The sequence below is a fragment of the Pan troglodytes genome, chromosome 15, assembly GCF_028858775.2.
Source record: "Pan troglodytes isolate AG18354 chromosome 15, NHGRI_mPanTro3-v2.0_pri, whole genome shotgun sequence".
In the NCBI taxonomy this organism is placed as follows: domain Eukaryota; kingdom Metazoa; phylum Chordata; class Mammalia; order Primates; family Hominidae; genus Pan; species Pan troglodytes.
Window position 1 is genome coordinate 101,310,796 of NC_072413.2, and position 23,724 is coordinate 101,334,519.

Consider the following 23,724-nt stretch of genomic DNA (forward strand, 5'->3'; position numbering starts at 1 on the left):
CTCACATCCGACACGGCTTTAATTCTTATCTTCCTTACATGTTGTTCTCCCTTGTTGAACTAGGAGATCCCCTGACCTTGGTTTTCTTCCAGGCCCCGGAGACACCTGGCCTGTGTTGGGAAGGGTACAAGTGTGTTGAAACCTCTGTCCGACTGAGGCGGCACATCAGCAGAAAGGAGCCAGGGAGCCCAGGGACGTCTGCGGGCAGTCCCTCTGCCCTCCTACCCACACCTGCTTCTGGGCAGCCAGTGTTCATCTCTCGGAGGCCATGGGCCTGGGGACTGGGTTCAGGTGAGCCATGCTGCAGGTGCTCCCCACGCCTCGCAAAGCTGGCAGGAGAGGACTATCAGCCTGCACTCCCGGTGCCCACCCCGGGTCCAGCTGGGCCAGAACTTTTTGTTCAGAAGAAAGCCAAGGCTGTTCTTTCCAGAATCCATGTTGAAGGGTTTCCTCTTCTCCCAGGACTGCAGCTCACAGGGACCTTCCTTCAGTTGTTTAATTTACTCTATAAGTTATAGCAAAAAGAACATTGATTCAAGACAATCCCCATCAGAGTCTCAGCTGGCTTCTTTGTAGGAATTAAGCTGATCTTAAAATTCATGTAGAAACTCAAGGAACCCAGACAGCCAAAAAAAAAATCTTGAAAAAGAGCAAAGATTGGAGGATTCACACTTTCTGATTTCAAAATTTACTACAAAGCTACAGTAGTCAAACCTGTGTGTGCTTGTATAAAGACAGACATATAGACCCATACAATAGAACTGAGATTCCAGAAAGAAACTCACATTTAGGGGTCAGTTGATTTTGATGAGAGCCAAGGCACTCTCATCAAAATCAATTGACCCCCAAATGTGAGGGTGAAGAGGGGGAAGAACAATCTTTTCTTCAGCTGGGAGAGCGGAGAGCCACCTGCAGAAGAACGAAGTTGGAGCTCTACTTCACATCATATACATAAAGTAAATGAAAATGTACAAGACCCTTTCAGTTTAAAGATTATAATCTCGAGTCCACATTATAACTAACCTTTAATCCACATTTTAACCAATCTTTGATTATAACTCATCTTTTAAAGAATCTTTAAATAATCATGATAACTAATCTTTAAACATCTCCAGTTTTGGTGTGGTATCAAAGAAGGATAGTCACAACTATCTAAAGACAGTATTGAATTACTCATCCTTTTCCAACAGCATGTCTGTGAGCGGCTGAATATTCCCCACAAACTTCAACCAAAACAACGTATCACAACAGACTCATGCAGAAGCAGATATGAGAATCTACCTGTCTCCTATCAAGCCAGACCATAAAGATATTGACAAAAATGAAAACTAATGCCACCCTTATTGTTAACTTTGTTGTTGTGGTTTCAGAACATACTTATTTTTCATTTAAAAATAATGACTAATGTTAACATGTTATGGCTTTGTCATTCTTTTAAAATAAATATTGTTTCTAAACAAATATTCTTTTTAAATAAAAATTTATTTTCAAATGTATCTATTTATACAGTCATGTGTTGCTTAACAACAGGGATACATTTTGAGAGGTGTCATTAGGCAATTTCGTGGCTGTGTGAACATCATGACAAAGACCTAGATGAGGCAGCCTACTACACACCTGTACAACGTGGGACTGTACTGAATACTGTAGGCAATTGTGACACAATGGTAAGTATTAATATTTGTGGATCTAGGCCAGGCATGGTGGCTCACGCCTGTAATCCCAGAACTTTGGGAGGCCGAGGCAGGTGGATCACCTGAGGTCAGGAGTTCAAGACCAGCCTGGCCAACATGGTGAAACCCCATCTCTACTAAAAATACAAAAATTAGCTGGGGATGGTGGTAGGTGCCTGTAGTCCCAGCTACTTGGGAGGCTGAGGCAGGAGAATCGCTTGAACCCAGGAGGTGGAGATTGCAGTGAGCTGAGATCATACCACTGCACTCCAGCCTGGGTGACAGGGCCAGACTCTGTCTCAAAAAAAAAAAAAGTATTTGTGTATCTAAACAGATACAAACATAGACAAGGTACAGTAAAAGTATGGCATAAAAAATAAAAAATGACACACAGGTTTAGGACACTTACCATGAATGGAGCTTGCAGGACTGGAAGTGGCTCTGGGTGAGTCACGAGTGGGTGGTGAGTGAATGTGAAGGCCTAGGACATTACTGGCCACTACTGTAGACTTTGTAAACACTGACACTTAGGCCGCACTAAGTTCATAAAAAATATTTTTCTTTCTTTGATAACAAATTAGCCTTAACTTACTGTAATGGTCTAACTTTATATACTTTTTACTTTTTAAAAAACATTTGGACTCTTGTAATAACACTTAGCTTAAAACACACATTGTACACCTGTATAAAAATATTCTTTCCTTTTTTTTTTTTTTTTTTTAATTTTTGAGACAGAGTTTCTGTCTTGTTGCCCAGGCTGAAGTGCAATGGCGTGATCTCGGCTCACTGAACCTCTGCCTCCCGGGTTCAAGCGATTCTCCTGACTCAGCCACCCGAGTAGCTGGGATTACAGGCATGCACCACCATGCCTGACTAATTCTGTGTTTTTAGTAGAGATAGAGTTTCTCCATGTTGGTCAGGCTGGTCTCAAACTCCTGACCTCTGGTGATCCACCCACCTCGGCCTCCCAAAGTGCTGGGATTACAGGTGTGAGCCACTGTGCCCAGCCATATATTTTTTCTTTATATCCTTATTCTATAAACTACATACTGTTTTCTGGGTTTTTTGTTTGTTTGTTTGTTTTTGAGATGGAGTCTCACTGTCGCCCAGGCCAGAATGCAGTGGTACGATCTCAGCTCACTGAAACCTCCGCCTCCTGGGTTCAAGCAATTCTCCTGCCTCAGCCTCCCAAGTAGCTGGGATTACAGGCACGTGCAACCATGTCAGGCTAATTTTTTTTTATTTTTAGTAGAGACGGGGCTTCACCATGTTGGCCAGGCTGGTCTCAAACTCCTGACCTCAGGTGATCCGCCCACCTCGGCCTCCCAAATTGCTGGGATTATAGGTGTCAGCCACCACACCTGGCCATATAAACTGTTTTTTTTTTTTTTTTTTTTTTTTTTTTACTTTTTAAACTTGTTTTACCAAAAACTAACAGACAAGCACACACATTAGCCTAGGCCTACTCAGGGTAGAGTGTCTTCCGCCTCCACATCTTGGCCCCCTGGGAGGCCTTCAGGGGCAATGGCAGGCATGGACTGTCATCTGCGATAACACCTTCTTCTGGATGCCTCCTGAAGGACCTGCTGTTAAAACAAAGCTGTTTTAAGTAAACTTTTTTTAAAATAAGTAGGAGTGCGCACTAAAATAATGATCAAACATATAGTATAGTAAATCCAAAAACCACATAATTGTTTATTATGATTACGCACTGTGCACAGTTGCATGTACTAAACTTTGACACAACTGACGGTGCAGTAGGTTTGTGTACACCAGCACCACCACACACGCGAGCGGAGCACACTGCACCCTGATGAGTGTCAGGGCGACAGGCATTTTCCCTCTGTTTCCAACTCACTCCGCCGCAACCCCGCCCCGCCACCCTGCGCCTGCCGCGCATGCCTGCAGGGCCTCTCCGCGGAGACCACTGCGTGGGGGGAAGTATCCGCTGGCGTTCGGCTCACTGTCCACCTGGTGGCACTTTTGCCCAGGTGAGGCCCCAGAGAGCAGAACTGAGGCTTCCCCTTGGAAGAGAGGTGAAAGTCTGACCGAGTAGCTGGGGTTACACGTGCGCCCCACCACACCCGGCTGATTTTTGTATTTTTAGTAGAGACGGGGTTTTGCCATGTTGGCCAAGCTGGTCTCAAACTCCTGACCTCAGGTGATCCACCCGCCTTGGCCTCCGAAAGTGCTGGGATTACAGGCGTGAGCCCCCGTTACTCCCCGGGCGCTGTTAAGCGGCTTTGCGGCAGCCTCACACGTAGCCCTCACAACCACTAGGGACAGCGGCTTCTCACTGCTTGCTCCAACCCACAGTTAAGAAACACGTGGGTATTTACAATACATGCCCACAAATGCACAGGCAATCACATTTCCCCTGCACGCCCTGGCCCCTTCCCACACTTTCTCTTCCATTCTACTTAGGATTGCCAGATTGAGCAATACAAATACAGGACACCTGCTAAATTTGAATTTCAGGTAAATACTTTTTTTTTTTAGTATGTTCCACCCCATAGAATATTTGGGACATACACACTTTTAAAAAGTTACTTATCTGAAATGCAGATATGACTGGGTATCCTGTATTTCACCTGGTAACCCTAGTTCTACTCCGTTTTTTTAAAACTGCTGGTTGTAACCCCCTAACCCAATGTTACAGCCTTCAGTGAGTCCCAGCCCCCGCTTCCTTAGGCCAGGAGACCTGGAGTATCCCATTCCACAGGGGAAGCCACAGCTGGGAGGAATTCAGCCTCCTCCTTCCAAGGCCCAAGGGTGAGAGATTCGGATGAGCATCTCAAGGGCCTGTGGATGCCACAGGAGGAGGTTTAAAGATGTTTAAAGATGACTTCTGGCCGGGCGCAGTGGCTCACACTTGTAATCCCAGCACTTGGGGAGGCCGAGGCAGGCGGATCACAAGGTCAAGAGATCGAGACCATCCTGGCTAACACGGTGAAACCCCGTCTCTCCTAAAAATACAAAAAAAAAAATTAGCTGGGCGTGGTGGCGGGCGCCTGTAGTCCCAGATACTCGGGAGGCTGAGGCAGGAGAATGGCGTGAACCCGCGAGGCGGAGCTTGCAGTGAGCAGAGATCGCGGCACTGCACTCCAGCCTGTGCGACAGAGCAAGACTCTGTCTCAAAAAAAAAAAAAAAAAAAAAAAAAAAAAGACTTCTGCAGGCCGGGTGTGCTGGCTCACACCTGTAATCCCAGCACCTTGGGAGGCTGAGGCGGGAGGATCACTTGGGGTCAGGAGTTTGAGACCACCTGGCCTACATGGTGAAACCCCGTCTCTACTGCAAAAATTAGCCAAGCGTGGTGCTAGACACCTGTAGTCCCAGCTACTGAGGAGGCTGAGGCAGGAGAATCGCTTGAACCCAGGAGGCGGAGGCTGCAGTGAGCCAAAAAAAAAAAAAAAAAAAAAAAACAGAAAGAAAGACTTCTGTGCACATAAATGACTAGTGGCAGTTACTTCGGTTTTAATATATATATATATTTAAGGTATTAAAATTCTACACTTAAAAACCTAGTTTTTCCTTAAGTGTTGAAGATCAGCTCAAAAACCTGACCATGCTGTGGATAAATCCAGCCAGTTCTAACAACTGTTTACAGAGGGGCTTGTGGTTTACGTTCAGTCTCATTTACAAGCTGGTTTAAATGAGAACTCTTAAACCTTTTAAATTATATATTTAATTGCTTCAAATACTGCAATTGAATAACAAACAAAACATTCCCTAGGTCTTTGATCCTTAAACATTGGCCACACTCCCTTTACTAAATTCCTTTTAGTTTCAAACTAAAATATCATAGGACTAAATTAAAATACTCAATTAGGCATTGCAAATCCATGTCCCTTTCTAGGTGGGTTTAGTTCCCTGTGGGTCAGAGTCACTGACTGGGAGCCAGGCCTGGAGCTAAGGACAGCCACCAGATGGCTTTTTCATGACAAAAAGGGACAAGTTTTATATTCTCCGTAAAGCCAATAGGGGGCCAGGTGTGGTGGCTCAAGCCTCTAATCCCAGCACTTTGGGAGGCCAAGGCAGGAGGATCACTGGACCCCAGGAGTTCAAGACCAGCATGAGCAATGTAGCAAAACCCCATCTCTACAAAAAAAAAAAAAAAAAAAAATTTAAAAATTAGCTGAGTGTGGTGGTGCACACCTGTAGTCTCAGCTACTTGGGAGGCTACAGTGGGAGGATTGCTTGAGCCTGGAAGTTAGAGGCTGCAGTGAGCTGTGATCACACCACTGCACTCCAGCCTGGGTGACAGAGTGAGACTGTCTCAAGAAACAAAAAAAAAAACCCTGTGTAAGGCTCCTCCACACAGTGAAGCCTTCCTGACATGCCCTGCCTGCCCCACAAAGGAATCCTTCCCTTCCCCACCAGACGGATTCTGGATCTTGTGCTCTGGACCCCTTTGCCAATGTAGTAAAAACTATAGAGCCCTTTTCAGGGTACCATTTATACAGCGTAACATAAAATACATAAGGTTACAAAGGAAACCAAATATATTGAAAATATTACCAAGTGTTTTTAAAACAGTAACTGGGTGATATAATGATCTTTACTGTTATTAGGCAGGTCTATGGCTGATCTAATAGCTGCTATGGGTTCAAATGGTGAGCCTCACTGACACTTCTAGATCTGCTACAACTGAAACGCAGCAGGACAATGTCTGTGATGGTGACAAACTCAGGGACCCTGCTAATACTACTCTGGTTTGTTGCCTATGTTTGTGATTAAAGAAAATGCTAGATTTCAGGTAGAAATTAGTGAGACTAAAGATACAAGTTTCCCCTGCACTCATGGAACCCCTGAATTCTGTCAACAGACCCCAGGACAGGAAGCTCTGCACCATTTCCATACCTTCTGTGAGCTCTGTTCTTCTCTGGATATTCCATCTCTCCCTGGACGATGGTGGGGGCGCTCTTGTTAAGAATGATGGCAGGACCGGACGTGGTGGCTCACTCCTGTAATCCCAGCAATTTTGGATGTTGAGGCAGGCAGATCACTTGAAGTCAGGAATTCGAGACCAGCCTGGCCAACATGGTGAAACCCCGTCTCTACTAAAAATATAAAAATTAGCCAGGCTTGGTGGTGGGCACCTGTGGAGGCAGCTACTTGGGAGGCTGAGGCAGGAGAATCGTTTGAACCTGGGAGGCGGAGGTTGCACTGAGCCGAGATTGCACTGCACTCTAGCCTGGATGACAGAGTGAGATTCCATCTCAAAAAAAAAAAGAAAGAAAGAAAGAATGATGGCAACCAGCGTTTGCAGAGGGCTTAGTATAGGCCAAGTACTACGAAAAGCCTTTCATATGCATTATTTTCTCCAGTCCTCCCAGCAACTATTAGCTTGGTGCAAAAGTAATTGTGGTTTTTGGCCAGGCACGGTGGCTCACACCTGTAATCTCACGACTTTGGGAGGCTGAGGCAGGCTGATTGCTTGAGGTCAGGAGTTCGAGAGCAGCCTGGCCAACATGGTGAAACCCTGTCTCTACTAAAAATACAAAAATTAGCCGGGAGTGGTGGCACATGTCTGTAATCCCAGCTACTGGGGAGGCTAAGGCAGGAGAATCGCTTCAACCCGGCATTGCGGTGAGCCGAGATCATGCCACTGCACTCCAGCCTGGGACACAGAGTGAGATCCTGTCTCAAAAAAAAAAAAAAAAAAGCAAACAAAAAACAAAAGCAATTGCATTTTTTGCCATTGGAAGTAATGGCAAAAACAACAATTACTTTTGCACCAACCTAATAGTAGGCTTTGGATGCAGGTTAGTCTGACATTCCGTTCTGCTGTTCATCAACACAAAGCCAGTGTGTCCACATGCCTGCTTCTGCCATTAGACAGTAGCCCTTCAACAGCAGGGATGATCAGAGTCATCTTGGTGTGTACAGCTAACACAGATGCCTGGCACAGAAGAGGCACTTGCTTTCCACCTGCTGGCTGGTCACGAAGACGATGCACACACATGCACAGACATGAGCACACAAGCACACACAGGAGTGGACCAGGCCGAGTGCGGGGGGACACACGCCTACCCTCTTTAGAGCCCAGCCATGCTGACCTCCAATCACACATCCTATTCACTCGCCTACTTCTGCTGCCACCTAACCAAACTTCCTGGCTTTCGGTATAAACAAATCCTTTCTAGAGAAATAAAGCATTCCTAGTTCACTTTTGAGAAAAGTGAGCCCCCTGGGGAACTGCAGTGCTGAGAAGTCTGGCGGGAAGGGCACATTCATGGGGCTTGATGACAGGGAGGGACTGGCTGGATCTGCTTTGAGCACAGTCCAACCATCTTTATAGTTCATCACAACCAGCCTTTAAAATGCTTCGGGAACATCAGGATAGTGATCACCATCAGGGCACCGAGGACAGGGCGTAAGGGCGGCTTCTGAGAGGGGGTGTGATGTTCTGTTTCCCAATGTGGGTGCCAGTTCCCCCAAAGTGGTCGGTGTAAGAGTGGTCATGGGGCCACACTTAGGTACCTGCGGTTCTCTGTATTTCATATTTCAATACAAAGCTCCAAAAATTGCTTCAGAAGTCAGTTAAGCTTCTCCTCCTCCAGATTCCAAACTCATATGCCAAAAGTTCACTTCTCTGCAGGCCAAAATGGAGCAGCCTTTTATAAACAGGCTTCCTAGAGTTTTGCCCCAAAATATTCCTGTATCCCAGCAGCAAGCACCCTGATGCCCACCCAGCGGTCTGTATCTGTGTCAACCAGCGGTTCTCAGCCTGGCCTCATCCAGGGCTTGAAGCCTACTACAGAACCCCCAGCAGCACGTGGGGTGCACAGCAAAGATCAGCCCTGGACACAGCCGGGTGCACGGGGCCGGGGTAAGGGGGCAGGAGGCAGGACGCAGGAGGTGAGCTGTCCAGGCGGGGCAGAATGAGGGAGTCCTGCATTGCAGAGCTAAGGGGGAGAATCATCAGCACCCTAATTAGCTCTTGATGGCTTCCAAAGCCTTTTAAGTCCTTTTTTTTTTTTTTTTTTTTTTAATCCCTACAAGAACTCTGAGTGGTAAACAGGACAAGTAACATAATTCCCAGGATACAGGTAAGGACACTAAAGCCCAACCCAAACCGGTGGGTAGCAAGGCCAGGCCCAAACCCAGAGCTCTGGGCTCTAAGCCAGCACCTACTCCCCAACACAGAAAGGAGGTGGGAGCAGCCGGGCCCTAGCCAACCACTCCCGGCCCCTTGGCAGATCGGGCAGAGTGAGGGCACAGGAGGGAGAGAAGACCTCTATGCAGACCAGTGCAGCCAGGCAGGGGTGAGGGGCCCCTGCCACCACCACCAAAGACAAAACTGAGCCTCGATCCAATGCAGACTCCAGGAAATATGGGGCAGGTCCATGACCTTGTGAGAAGGGAATCAGTCAAATCCAAAATGTGGGACATGTACGGGACAACTGACCCAGTTTCTTTAATGAGTCAATGGCATTAAACTAAGGAGGGGTGACAGTTCTAAATTAAAAGACACTTTCAAAGGACCTCAAGACGGCAGTGCATACCGTGAGCAGATCTTATTTAGATCCTGATTTAAGTAACTCAACTATAAAAAGACCTTTTTTTGAACAGAGCAATTTAATTTGGTACTTGGTACATTTAATGTGGCAGTTGGATATTCAATGATATTAATCTTCAATTTACCAGCAGGGTCCAGTGAGTTCTTTTTTTTTTTTTTTTTTTTTTTTTTTTGGAGACGGAGTTTCACTCTTGTTGCCCTGGCTGGAGTGCAGTGGCACAATCTCGGCTCACTGCAACCTCTGCCTCCCAGGTTCAAGTGATTCTCCTGCCTCAGCCTCCCGAGTAGCTGGGATTACAGGCATGCAACACCACACTCAGCTAATTTTTTTGTATTTTTAGTAGAAGTGGAGTTTCACCCTATTGGTCAGGCTGGTCTTGAACTCCTGACCTCAAGTGATCTGCCCGCCTCAGCCTCCCAAAGTGCTGGGATTATAGGCGTGAGCCACCACTCCTGGCCTATTTTTATTTTTTTAGTTTACTTTTTGAGTAGTTCTAGCACTGTATAAGGATTGATAGTTTGTGAATTTTATTCTGTCTTAGAGACCTTCTACAGAACAAAACCCATTCTGTCTTGCAATTCCTACAGGGATTGGTTCAAGCCTTTTGTAAATCTAAGATATATTTTGGAATCAGGGATCTTATTTTTGCTGTATCTTGAAATATTTTTCTATTTCATCATCCTGAGAATTATTTCATCATCACTCATTTAAGTATTTCCAGTTATGCTAAAAGAGACTAAAATAACAAAAAAAATGAAAAGCTGATGGACTTGCCTAAAAAGCAGAATGAAATAAACCATCTCTGCCACAGCATCCTTCCGTTTTCTCACTACATTGCTAACAGTATTGCATCAACTTTCAAGAAGGTAGAAGAGAATTCTGGAGATGACAGGCTTTCCTTTGTTTCACTCTTATCGAACAATACAATCAAGCATTCTGAATTTTTCATTTTTTACCCATAACAGCAAGGAGAAGAAAGCTGACTGAGGGAGACATTCATAATTATAGGCAATTAGAAGCGGGGGAAGGCCCAACACAGTGGCTCATGCCTGTAATTCCAGCACTTTGGGAGGCTGAGGTGGGCGGATCACTTGAGGCCAGGAGTTTGAGACCAGCCTGGCCAACATGGCCAAACCCATCTCTACTTAAAATACAAAAATGAGCCAGGCGTGATGGTGAATGCCTATAATCCCAGCTACTTGGGAGGCTGAGGTGGGAGGATTGCTTGAACCTGGGAGGCAGAGGTTGTGGTGAGCTGAAATCACACCACTGCACTCCAGCCTAGGAGACAGAGCAAGCCTCCATCTCAAAAAAAAGAAAGAAAAGAAGAAGAAGCAGCAGCAGCAGCTAGGGGAAGGCCAAGCTCCATGGCTCAGGCCTGTAATCCAGCACTCTGGGAGGCTGGGGTGGGTGGGTTGCTTGAGCCTAGGAGTTCGAGACCAGCCTGGGCAACATGACAAAACCCCACCTCAAAAAAAAAAAAAAAAAAAAAAAGAAAGGAAGGAAGGAAGAAAGAAAGGAAGGAAAAGAAAAATTGTCCAGGTGTGGTGGTGCATGACTGTAGTCCCAGATACTCCAGAGGCTGAGGTGGGAGGATTGCCTGAGCCTGGGAGCTAGAGGCTACAGTGAGCTATGATCACACCACTGCACTCCAGCCTGGGTGACAGAGCAAGACCCTGTCTCTTTAAAAAAATATATATATATATATATGGGAGAAGGGACAGTCAGCCACTCTGTCCCATTAGCCAGAGGCTAATGATGATGGTGAAATCAATCAAATGGGATAAATTTCAGTGAGCATTCAGATGACCATATCCCAGACAAATTTTCTCAAATCCATATTTCCAATGACACAAAAAATTTGCATTCAATTAACAGGCAAGACTTCACTCAATATTTTGTAATAAGAACTTGGACCACTGCATTTTTTCTAAAAGGATGTATGATGGTATACTTTCACATTTTTTGATGTTTGTGAACAAAATGGGATACATTTCATAAGTGGACAAATGCCAAAAGCAGGTGTTTATACAAAGATACTGAGAGGAAATAGATAATGCAAAATTTTAAATTAATTGATCATTCTAATGGGTGTTTATAGATCAAAAAATGAGAATGTTTTGCAATCATGGAACAAAGAAAATGGCCACACTCTCTCCAACAAAATTGTAAGTGTCAACAATTTCAAAAAGTTCATCCAAATATCACATTTTGACAACATCAGTGCAAGAAGAAGGAAAAGTAATGTTAGCTTAGACACCCCTAGAGGTGCAGTTGAAACCTGGAATTAGCACTTTTAAGGTGGATGAGTTCCAGGCTCATGCAAGGCAGGTGATAAGTAGCCAGTTGCATTCAAAGGATGCTACCAATATACCTTCAAAATCACAAACATGGAATAAAAAGTTCAGTTTGCTATGTCTTCATTCTAAAATGTCTAATGAAGTTGTATTTCACCATCCCTTTATTCTTACTTCTGCAAATGACCAACGGGGACGCCTCAGAGATATTGCAGGTTCTGTTCCAGACCACTCAATAAAGCTAATACTACAAGAAAGTGAGTCACAGTTTCCCAGTGCATATAGAAGTTATGCTTACGTTATAGTATAGTCTGTTTATAGTCTATTAAGTGTACAATAGCATTGTGTCTAAAAAAACAAAGTACATACCTTAATTTAAATATTTTTATTTCTGGCTGGGTGCAGGGGCTCACACCTATAATCCCAGCATTTTGAGAGGCTGAGGCAGGAGGATCATTTGAGGCCAGGAGTTTGAGACCAGCCTGGCAACACAGAGAGATCACATCTTTATATATATATATATAATTGCTAAAAAACATGCTGACAATCACATGAACATTCAGTGAGTGGTAATCATCTTGCCGGTAGGGGTCTTGCCTCAATGTTGATGGCTGCTGACTGATCAGGGTGGTGGCTGCTGAAGGTTGGGGTGGCCGTGGCAATTTCTTAAAATAAGACAACAACGAAGTTGGCTGCATAAAGTGACTCTTCCTTTCATAAAAAAATTTCTCCGCAGCATACAATGCTGTTCGATACCATTTTATCCACCGCAGAACTTCTTTGAAGATTGGAGTCCATTCTCTCATACCCTGCCACTGCTTTATCAACTGAATTTATGTAATATCCTAAATCCCATGCAGTCATTTCAACAATGTTCACAGCATCATCACTAGGAGTAGTTTCCATCTAAAGAAACCACTCTCTTCGCTCATCCATAAGAAGCAACTCCTCATCTGTTCAAAGTTTTCTCATGAGATTATAGCAATTCAGTCACATCCTCAGGCGTCATTTCTAATTCCAGTTCTCTTGCTCTTTCCACCACATCTACAGCTCTTCCCTCCACTGAAGTCTCAAACCCCTCAAAGACATCCATGAGGTTGGAATCAACTTCTTCCAAACTTTTGTCAATGTTGGCTGGGCGCAGTGGCTCATGCCTATAATCCCAGCATTACAGGAGGCCGAGGTAGGTGGATCACTTGAGCTCAGGGGTTCGAGACCAGCCGAGCCAAAAAATACAGAAATACAAAAATTAGCCAGGTGTGATGATAGGCTCCTGTAGCTACTCGGGATGCTGAGCTTGGAGAATCATTTGAGCCAGGGAGGAGGAGCTTGCAGTGAACTGAGATTGCGCCGTTGCACTCCAGCATAGGCAATGGGAATGAAACCCTGTCTCAAACAAAACAAACAAACAAACAAACAAACAAAAAACCCAATCAAACTCTTGTCAATGTTTGTTGATATTCTGACTTCTTCCCATGAATCACAAATCTTCTTCATGGCATCTAGAATGGTGAATCCTTTCCAGAAGTTTTTCAGTTGACTTTGCCCAGATCCACCAGAGGAATCACTATCTATAGCCTTATGAAATGTATTTCTTAAATAACAAGACTTGAAAGTCAAAATCACTCTTTGCAGAGTGGACGTTGTGTGAGGAGGCATGAAAACAATATTAATCCCCTTGTACATCTCCATCAGAGCTTTTGGGTGATGAGGTGCATTGTCTATGAGCAGTAATATTTTGAAATAATTTTTTTTTTTTTTTCTGAGCAGTAGGTCTTAACAATGGACTTAAAATATTCAGAAAACCACACTGCAAACAGATGTGCTGTCATCCGGGCTTTATTGTTCTATTTATAGAGCAGAGGTAGAGTCAATTTAGCATATTCTTTTTGTTTGTTTGTTTATTTTGAGATGGAGTCTCACTCTGTCACCCAGGCTCGAGTGCAGTGGCACAATCTCAGCTCACTGCAACCTCCACCTCCCAGGTTCAAGCAATTCTTCTGCTTCTGCCTCCCCAGTAGCTGGAACTACAGGCACGTGCCACCACACCTGGCTAATTTTTTTTGTATTTTTAGTAGAGATGGGGTTTCACCATATTGGCCAGGCTGGTCTCAAACTCCTGACCTCATGATCCACCCACCTCAGCCTCCCAAAGTGCTAGAATTACTGGCGTGAGCCACCACGACTGGACATTTTTTTGGAGGGGGGGTCGGGGGGCTATGGGGTCTTGCTCTGTCACCCAGGCTTTAATGCGGTGGCACAATCTCAGGTCATTGCAGCCTCTGCCTCCCAGGTTCAAGAAATTCTCCCACCTCAGCCTCCCGAGTACCTGGGATTACAGGGGTGCACCGTCATGCCTGGCTAATTTTTGCATTTTTAGTAGAGATGGGGCTTCACTATGTTGGCCAGGCTGGTCTTGAACTCCTGATCTCAAGTGATCTGCCCACTTCGGCCTCCCAAAGTGCTGGGATTACAGGCATGAGCCACCACGCCCGGCCAATTTAGCATATTCTTAAGTGTCCTAGGATTTTCTGAAAGGTAAACAAGCACTGGCTTCCATGTAAAGTCACCAGCTGCATTAGCCACTAACAAGAGAGTCAGCCTGTCCTTTGAAGCTCTGAAGCCAGACATTGACTTCTCCTCTCTAGCTATGAAAGCCCTCTTTCTATGAACCAACCTCTGGTGGCTTCCAACTTTTCTTCTGCAGCTCCCTCACCTCTCTCAGCCTTCACAGAATTGAAGAGAGTGAGGGCCATGCTCTGGATGAGGCTTTGGCTTAAGGGAATGTTGTGTTTGGTTTGATCTATCCAGACTCCAACTCCCTCCATAGCAGCAGTGAGGGTGTTTCACTTTCTCATCATCCATGTGTTCACCGGAGTAGCACTTTTAAATTTCCTTCAAGAACTATTCCTTTGTGTTCACAACTTGGCTGTCTGTCGCAAGAGACCTAGCTTTTGGCCTATCTTGGCTTAAGGAGGCCTGAGGAGTTGGAGAGAGATGGGGGAGCGGCCGGTCTGAGGAGCACTCAGAACACACAACGTTTATCCATTAAGTTCACTGTCTCAGAAGAACACGGTTTGTGGTCCCCCAAAACAGTGATGATGGTAACATCACAGATCACCGTAACAGATATAATTCTAATGAAAAAGTTGGAAATACTGTAAGAATTAGCAAAACGTGACAAGACAGACATGAAGTGAGCACATGTTGTTGGGGAAAAAATGATAGATTTGCTCACAAACCTTGAATTTGTTTAAACAATTAAAACAATATCTGCGAGATGCAATTAAGTGAAATGCAATCAAATGAGGTTTGCCTGTATTTCTAAAATGACTTAAACATTGAAAATGTAAAGGGTCCTTTTGACCCACGGAGCCAGTGGTGACGCTGAGGGGGAAGCAATTGCTGTCGATGCTGTAAGGTGTAACAGGGGCCCTTTAGTTACTTAAGAAAATGACCTTGGCCGGGCGTGGTGGCTCACGCCTGTAATCCTAGCACTTTGGGAGGCTGAGGCAGGAAGATCCCTGGAGTCCAGGAGTATGAGACCAGCTTGGGCAACATAGGGAGGCCCTGTCTCTTAAAAAGAAAGAAAGAGAGGAAAGAAGGAAGGAAGGAAGGAAGGAAAGGAGGGAGAGAGGGAGGGAGAGAGAGAGAGAAGGAAAGAAAGAAAGAAAAAAGAAAGAAAAAGAAAGAAAAGAAAAGAAAAGGAAAATGACCTTCTTTGGGCTGGGCGCGGTGGCTCATGCCTGTAATCTCAGGACTTTGGAAGGCCGAGGTGGGAGGATTGTTTGACCTCAGGAGTTTGAAACCAGCCTGGGCAACATAGCAAAACCTTGTCTCTACTAATAATACAAAAATTAGCGAAGCACAGTGGCAAGTGCCTGTAGTCGCAGCTACACAAGAGGCTGAGGTGGAAGGATCACTTAAGACTGGGAGGTAGAGGCTGCAATGAGCCATGATCATGCCACCATGCTCCAGCCTCAGTGACAGAGTAAGATCCTGTCTTGAAAGAAAGAGAGAGAGAGAGAGAGAGAGAAAGAAAGAGGAAGGGAGGAAGGGATGGAGGAAGGGAGGGAGGGAGGGAAGGAAGGAAGGAAGGAAGGAAGGAAGGAAGGAAGGAAGGAAGGAAGGAAGGAAGGAAAATAAATGACCAGGATGCTTTGTTGAGATGCTGGGCAAAGAGAGGGTGGCTGCCAAGGCCGAGTGGGTGCTGTGAGTGCTGCTGTTTGCTCTGCTCCTGTGAATGTCGGACCTCTCCATAATACTTTTCTTCAGAAACGAGAACAGGAGAATGCTTCAGCAATGCAGCTGTCACTCTGCACAACTGGGAGTGCAAATGACATGCCCTAGTCAGGCCCTGGCATGGAACGTGTCCACCTCCACACTGGGAATAGCAGAAGCCCCACCGGCCGGTCTATCCTGGCTGCCCCAGAGCCTGAAACCCAGTCCTAGCCCAGCAGGTGGTCCAGAGGGAGAGGAGCTCAGGCCCCCAGGGAGGCTCCAAGGCGGGTCTTATCAACACCACTCAGTCAACCGGCCTTGAGAAGGTCAGTCTGAGGGTAGATGGAATCCCAGCTCCTGTCCATCAAGGCACAGGCCTTGATCTTAGGACAACTATTGGTGGGGGGCTGTTCCCTCCCCAGCACAGCAGCTGACAAATGGGGATCCCAGCAAAAACTGCCAGAATCCTTGAAGTTAAAGCTCCATCAGTGCCATGTTTTTGGGTACCTCCTTCCCCAGGCAATGGCAGCAGAAAAGTTTGTGAGAAACCAAGGCTGGCAGGTGCCCAAGAACGCCAAGAGTGGATGCCATAGGAAGGCTGGGGAAGCCATGGAAGGCACTGCCTTCTCTGCCAGGCCACCACAGTGGTCCCCAGGGCCAGGCTTGATGACAGGCCCCTACATGCCCTTACCCAGCTCCAGCCAGGGTGCCGGGGGGTCAGGCAACCCATCCAGGCCGGTCTCCTTCACAGCTCTGCCCAGAGTCTCTCCAAGATGTGCAGCTGCTTTCTAAGCTGAAACGTCTCCTGGTCCAGTGGGGCCCACTAGCACAACCAGCTCGTCCCGGTTTTAGCAGCGAAAGCCCTGTGTGCTCATCCTGGGGCCTGCTTGCCCATCATTTAAATAACCAAGGAAGGCCGGGTGTGGTGGCTCATGCCTGTAATCCCAGCACTTTGGGAGGCCAAGGTGGGCGGGTCACTTGAGGTCAGGAGTTTGAGACCAGCCTGGGCAACATGGTGAAACCCCATCTCTACTAAAAATACAAAAATTAGCCTGGTGTGGTGCTGCACGCCTGTAATCCCAGCTATTTGGGAGGCTGAGGCACGAGAATTGCTTAAACCCAGGAGACAAAGGTTGCAGTGAGCCGAGATCACACCACTGCACTCCAGCCTGGGCGACAGAGTGAGACCCTGTCTCAAATAAATAAATAAATAAATAAATAAATAAATAAATAAATAACCAAGGGAGGCTGACCCAAGCAATTCTTCCCAACATTCTTCTAGCCTTTCCTGATCACTCTTGAAAACTGCTGGAAAATTCTCTACCTTAAGAACGATGGGAAAATCTATCTCCACACTCCCCCTGCCCCATACATACCCACATATGGATGGAGACTCTCTGAAGGCTTCTCAAGCTTTTGACTGTGACCCCACTATAAGAAATAGGTTTACATTATTGCCCAGTGCGCACACACAAGTACACACACACACACACACACTCAGGAGTCATAATACTAAGTACTTAGAGACAATGATAACAGAGACAGGTTGGAGTCAAATAACCAACCCTTCTCACCAGGGACCCAGGAATAGATGCGGCAGCCCCTCGCCGCAGCCTCTGCCTGGGGACAGCTTTTCTGGGGGAAGGCCTCAGGGCAGAATGCAGCCTCCACCTTCCCAGGGCTCAGCTTGGGGGTCAGTGGGAAAAGTCGGAAAGCAAGGATGCAGGGCCAGCCTCTATTCCCCAATCAGGAAGAAACACCAAGAGGGAGAAGCCTCTGCCCGAGACAGGAGGCCCCGGCTGTATTGTGGGCTGTGCCAGGAGCGTCCGGTTTCCAGCCTTGGTTCCCAGGAGTGGTTTCTCCTCCCAGGGCCCCTCTGGCCTCATCTACAAAATAACCTGCAAGACCGTGGCACCACTAAGCGCTGTCTTCAGATTCAGAGAGTTTACAAAGATCGTTCTCTCCCTCACTTATTCTACAAATGTTTGTTATGTTACCCAAAAACATCAGACACTGAGCCAAGCACTAGAGCTTAAAAAGACAAAGAAGTCACAGTCCCAGAGCCCACAGAGTCTCGAGCCCAGCCCAGAGGCACGGGCTCCCCCACCCAACACCCTGCACGCGGATCCATATGTGCGCCTGTGTGTTGGGGACGGGGGTGTGGGCAGGGCACAGAGCTGCTCATGGTGGCCAGGTCCCCTGTGCTACAAGTAAGGCAGCTCCTGCCATTGCCACCTCGTCCTCTAGAGAAGCCTTTCCACGAGCCACGCTGTGCTGTTGCCTTTTCCCCAGATGGTCCACGGAGGTTGCAATGCTCAATTAACACACTCTGAGAATGGAAGTGACAGTGTAGCACAAAGCAGAGGTAACACGCGTGAGCTCACGGCCGGGTCCCCCCCAGCGTCCACCCCCCAAGAAGTCCCCCGCTGTCTGGGCCGCCAGTTTCATTCAGCAAATACTATTCTATAAACAGCTGACCCAGATTCTCCGCTTGAATTAGGACGTTTCCCAGGCAGTCGAGGATGTACAGGGATGAATTTCAATGTTGCTTAAAAGCATTAAAGCTTGAAGGCACACTCAGGCCACTCTTCCACGGGGACAATGCTGCTGGCACCATCCGAAGGCCACAGCCCCCAGGCAGCCAGGACCCTCCCAGCGCCTCTCTCGCTCAGGGCTGACTCAAGGAACCTCTGCGGAAAGAGGCGTTTTAAACTTTAATTAACCTACGTTCTTTCCCAGGCCTCGTGACCTGACTTTCCATCCTCTCTCCGTAGGGACCTGCAGCAGCAATACAGTCACATTCCATTTTAATCCCAACGCCCGTCAAACGTGGCTTGGCCCCCAGAGCAAAAGACAGGAGCGTCAGCAAGTAGGGAGGAAGCGGGGACAGACGCACAGGCCAGGGCCACAATCCCCTTGACCCTCCATGCATCCTCACGGAGGCAAGGTGAGGGAGAGCTCCAGCTGTTCACGCTGGGGGAGTGTGGAGGCTGTGAGAATGCACCTCCCTCACCCCCCACAGCCCCAGGAAGTGTCATCGGCCCTGGTCCCAGGTGCTGGGCTCTGAAATCCATGTTCCCCCAGGCTGCTCCCAGCCAGTGGTCTGGCATGGCAAGGGTACCGAGGCAGGCCCGTTCCCAGGGGACAGGAGATTTGCCGATGGCCCTGTGGGCCCTTTCCTCAGGGCCAGACCTGCAGCACGGATCCATAGCCCTCCCCGGCTCCTTCTAGGAGGGCCCAGGTTAACAAACAGACCAGCCACCGACACCACAGCTCATGCCGCCGCCATTCCTCACCCAGTGGTGGCACAGGCGTCCCAGCTGGCAGCCCCTGACACCCTGGCCCCCAGGCTCCATCCTCCATGCAGCGACCAGACCAACCCTTCGAAAACATGAATATGAGGCCAGGTGTGGTGTAATCCCGGCACTTGGGGAGGCCAAAGTGGGAGGAGAGCTTGAGCCCAGGAGTTTGAGATCAACCTGGGCAACCAGAGTGAGACCTTGTCGCAACAAAATAAAGTTTTTTTAAAAAGTAAGTTAAATTAAATGATTACAAAGACTCGTGACTGAAAGGCTCACAGAGCACCAAAAAGAAGACCCACGCCCGCAGACTAAGAGGAAAAGAAAATCTCAACAGCCAAGACCAAGTGGAGAAATCTATGTCTGAAACAATACAGAAGTAAAAGACCAGAAGTTGTTAGTACAAGAGGAATCAGGGCATCCTGGGAGACCAAAGGATGCGGGCAGCTGGTGTGTCTGTGTCTGCTCAGGAGAGCACACAGAAGTTAATTCAGAAAACAGACAGCATTGAAAAGAAATACAGGGCCGGGCATGGTGGCTCACACTTGTAATCCCAGCACTTTGGGAGGCTGAGGCAGGCGGATCACGAGGTCAGGAGATGGTGACCATCCTGGCCAGCATGGTGAAACCCCATCTCTACTAAAAATACAAAAATTAGCTGGGCGTGGTGCCGCATGCCTGTAATCCCAGCTACTCGGGAGGCCCAGCCAGGGGAATCGCTTGAACCCAGGAGTCGGAGGTTGCAGTGAGCTGAGATCATGCCACAGCACTCCAGCCTGGGCAACAGAGCAAGATTCTGTCTCAAAAAAAGAAAAAAGGCTGGGCGCAGTGGTTCACACCTGTAATCCCAGCACTTTGGGAGGCGGAGGCGGGTGGATCACGAGGTCAGGAGATCAAGACCATCTTGGCTAACATGGTGAAACCCCGTCTCTACTAAAAATACAAAAATAAAAAAATTAGCCAGGCGTGGTGGCGGGCGCCTTGTAGTCCCAGCTACTCGGGAGGCTGAGGCAGGAGAATGGCGTGAACCCAGGAGGCGGAGCTTGCAGTGAGTGGAGACTGCGCCACTGCACTCCAGACTGGGTGACAGAGCAAGACTCCGTCTCAAAAAAAAAAAAGAGAGAAGAGAAAAGAAATACAGAAAAAGTGGGACCAACTGATGTAACAGATTAAAATGGTAGAAACGGGTCTAAATAGATCAATAATTACAATGAAAGAAAGTGGACTAAACCTATCAGTCAAATGACAGACACAGACGCTGTGGATTTTTAAAAACATCATGACACACACAGTTTCCCAAAGACACACATAAAGCCTAAGGACACACAGAGGTGGAAACAAAAGGCGGAAATGATGAAGCCGTGAACGCTTGCCAAGGGATGATATGATCAGCTGAAAGAGACTCTGAGACAAAGCTTCATTGGGGATAGAGATGGCCACTAAGTAAGATAAAAGGTTCGATTCACCCTGATGACAAAGCGATTTTAAACCTAAGTGCCCCTGACAGAGTGGCCTCGAAAACCATGACATGCACAGAGAAACAGGCGAGCACCGATCTTACTGGGGGGGTCTCAACACATCCCTCAATATATTGATCGTTCAAATATCAACAGAAAAGCAGCAAGGGCTGAGATCTAAAACTCAATCAACAACGTGCATATGGTGTTTTGCAGCCGACGAAGAAAAAATGCTCACAGGGGCCATTTTCGGAAATCTGTCACGGACTACCCCTGGCCACAAGAAAGGGCTTCCGTGCCCTTCAAAGACCAGGTCTCCCCCAGACCATGAGCCTGGACCAAGCGCATGAAGACAAGATGTTCCCAACAAAAGGGAGAGATTTTAAAAGAAGATCTCGCATGTTTGTTTTGGATAGCATAAAACACCACTAAGTCATTCACGGGTTAAAGAAAAATATCAGAGTGGAAATACCTATAACATAGTTGGAATTCTGGAAGGAAATTGGCAATGGCTAAGTTTTCTAGAATTGAGAAAAGAAAGATATTGGCATCCAGCTTCAGAGAGCCCAGCTCTTGCTCTCGGGAAATGAGGCAGAAACAAGACTCGGTACCAAACATGTGAGGCCAGGAAACAGAACAGCAAGTGGAACCTACAAGTGTGCCCTGTAGGTCCTGAGAGTGAGAGCCCCCAGGTGGTGAGTGGGGCAGCTGGGCAGCCAGGGGTCAGACGTCTGTTTACACACAGACACACACGACAACACGCACACAAGGAACCGCCCCTCCTGCTCCGTTCTCTGGCATGCACGGCCTTGATATCTGTTTTTCAGGTTGACTGGAGATTGTTGGCCACATTTGCCAAGAAAAGATAAGCAATCCTCACCACGGGCTCACCCATGGTGCACAGAACTCCCAGCCCGGAGATCCAGCCACTTCTGAGAACAGAATCAACAGCCACTTAGAAGGCTCAGCCTAGGCTGGGCATAGTGGGTCATGCCTGTAATCCCAATACTTTGGGAGGCAGAGGATCACTTGAGCCCAGGAGTTCAAGACCAGCCTGGGCAACATGGTGAAAGCCCCTCTCTACAAAAAAAAAAAAAAAAAAAAAAAAGCCAGGCATGATGGCCTGCACCTGTGGTCCCAGCTACTCGGGAGGGGGAGATGGGAGGATCGCTTGAGCCCAGGAGGTCAAGGCTGCAGTGAGCCGAGATCAAACTGAACCACTGCACTCCAGCCCGGGCAACAGGAAAATACCCTGCCTCAAAAAAAAAAAAAAAAAGAAGAAGAAGAGAAGAAAAGAAAAAGAAAATGAAAATGAAAAAGGAAAAGAAGGCCCAGTCTAGGTGCAACTTAAGCCCACCAGCATCCTTCGAACCATAGCAGATCAAATTAAAACAAGCCATTGGCCCAATTCTAACTTTCTTATGGGCAAAATGGAAAAACGTCTGGCCTGAGAAGGAAATGCCATGTTACTCCTAGGGTGGGCTGATTAAGTCACTCTTCCCATCCGGGGCCAGAGCAGGATCCGTCAGGACTTAGCTTGGTGTGAAATGAGGCCTTTCCTGGAAATGCCGTTCATAGAACGCGACGAAGCAGCCGTGACATAAGAGCTTGGCATTTTGCTGTGTACAAATCCAGACCTTTCAACAGGATGTTGGGGTGGCCAGCCTGCTCTTTGGAAACACGGGGCTGGCAGAGGCCGCCCCTGCCCCTCGTCCTTGGCCCAGCACTATACTGTCTTTGTGTCATGGACAGAGACCAACACTTCTCCTACGTGCCCTCCTACTTGGAGTTAATCCCAGCCCAGCCAGTGCAGGGGAGACAGGTGTCACCACAGAATCACAGTGGCTCCACTCTCTGCCCTCCTGAGCCTCTGGGCAGTCCCACACTGCCAGGTCATCTGCCCAGGAGCCTTCCCAGACCCCGGGCCCCCTCTCCTTCATCTGTATCCAGGCACGTGCCTCGTGACAGAAGCCTTCCCAGACCCCGGCCCCCTCTCCTTCCTCTGCATCCAGGCATCAGCCTCGTGACATCTCTTTGGGTTTCAGGCTAATATTAAATACACTAATCATGGTGTGGAAAGAGTTTCTGGGTCAACAATAACCAAAGGCACACAGAGACAAGGATTCGAGGCAGGCACCGCGCTGTGTCCGTCTGTCCTCCACCTCTCCACCCCTGGGTACTTCAGGGGCCCCCTCACAGACTACAGGGTCCTAGGGGGCAGGACAGTGGCCAGTTTACCTGGGATTTCCCAGCAGGGCCTGGCCTGAGGCTGATGGTGCTCAGAGACTGTTCGGGATGAGCAAGCCGGTGCCTCCCTGTGCCTCTACATCTGCTTAGCTCCCCGCCGCCAGCCTGACTGGGGCCTCCTTCCTTGGGCTGGCAGACTGCTGGCCTCCCCTAGTCCCCCCACGGGCCTGGCAAAGGGCAGCCTGCCCAGAGCACTGTCCCCAGGGCCACCACTCAGAGCCCTGGGGTGCTCACTTCCACCATGGTTTTTGCTTGTTTGTTTTGTTTTGTTTCGTTTGAGACAGAGTCTCGCTCTGTCGCCCAGGCTGGGGTACAATGGCACGATCTTGGCTCACTGCAACCTCCGCCTCCCGGGTTCAAGCGATTCTCCTGCCTCAGCTTCCTGAGTAGCTGGGATTACAGGCACCCGCCTCCATGCCCAGATAATTTTTGTATTTTTAGTAGAGACAGGGTTTTGCCATGTTGGCCAGGCTGGTCTCAAACTCCTGACCTCAGGTGATCTGTTCATCTCAGCCTCCCAGAGTTCTGGGATGACAGGCGTGAGCCACCACGCCTGGCCCCACCATGGTTTAAACTCTTCTTCTTCCCGTGCCACAGAGTCCTTGTGCAGCGAGGCCCAATCACTCCCCAACATCTGTACGTCGGACTTGGACACCCCACCTTCACGCCCACCCCACCTTCACGCCCAGCCACCTTCACGCCCCACCTCTGCAGCCCCTGTCCCGCCTCTGGCACGCCTCCCACTCCAGGAGCCTTCACAAGCGCTGCTCCCTCTGCCTGGAAAGGCTTTCCTATTCTCCCATCCAAGTACTAACCAGGCCCGACCCTGCTGAGCTTCCGAGATCAGAGGAGATGGGGTGCGCTCAGGGTGGTATGGCCATAGACAACCCTCCCCTATTCTGTTCATCTGGCCGCTTCCTGCTCAGCATTTGGGGCTTCATTTAACGGGCAGCTTCCTTAAGGAGGCCTTCCCTGACCCCCTTCCCTTCCCATTCACCCCGGCCCA

General features: G+C 48.0%; 1 long non-coding RNA gene across 1 annotated transcript; it reads right to left on the bottom strand.

Annotated features, from left to right (window-relative positions):
* Positions 1–23,717, bottom strand: LOC107968258 (uncharacterized). Its single transcript, XR_008538950.2, has 4 exons — positions 23,534–23,717; positions 6,535–6,734; positions 3,124–3,259; positions 1–505 (listed from the first exon to the last, which is right to left on the bottom strand). It is a non-coding gene; the product is annotated as an uncharacterized LOC107968258 (long non-coding RNA).
* Positions 23,718–23,724: the final 7 nt, after the last annotated feature.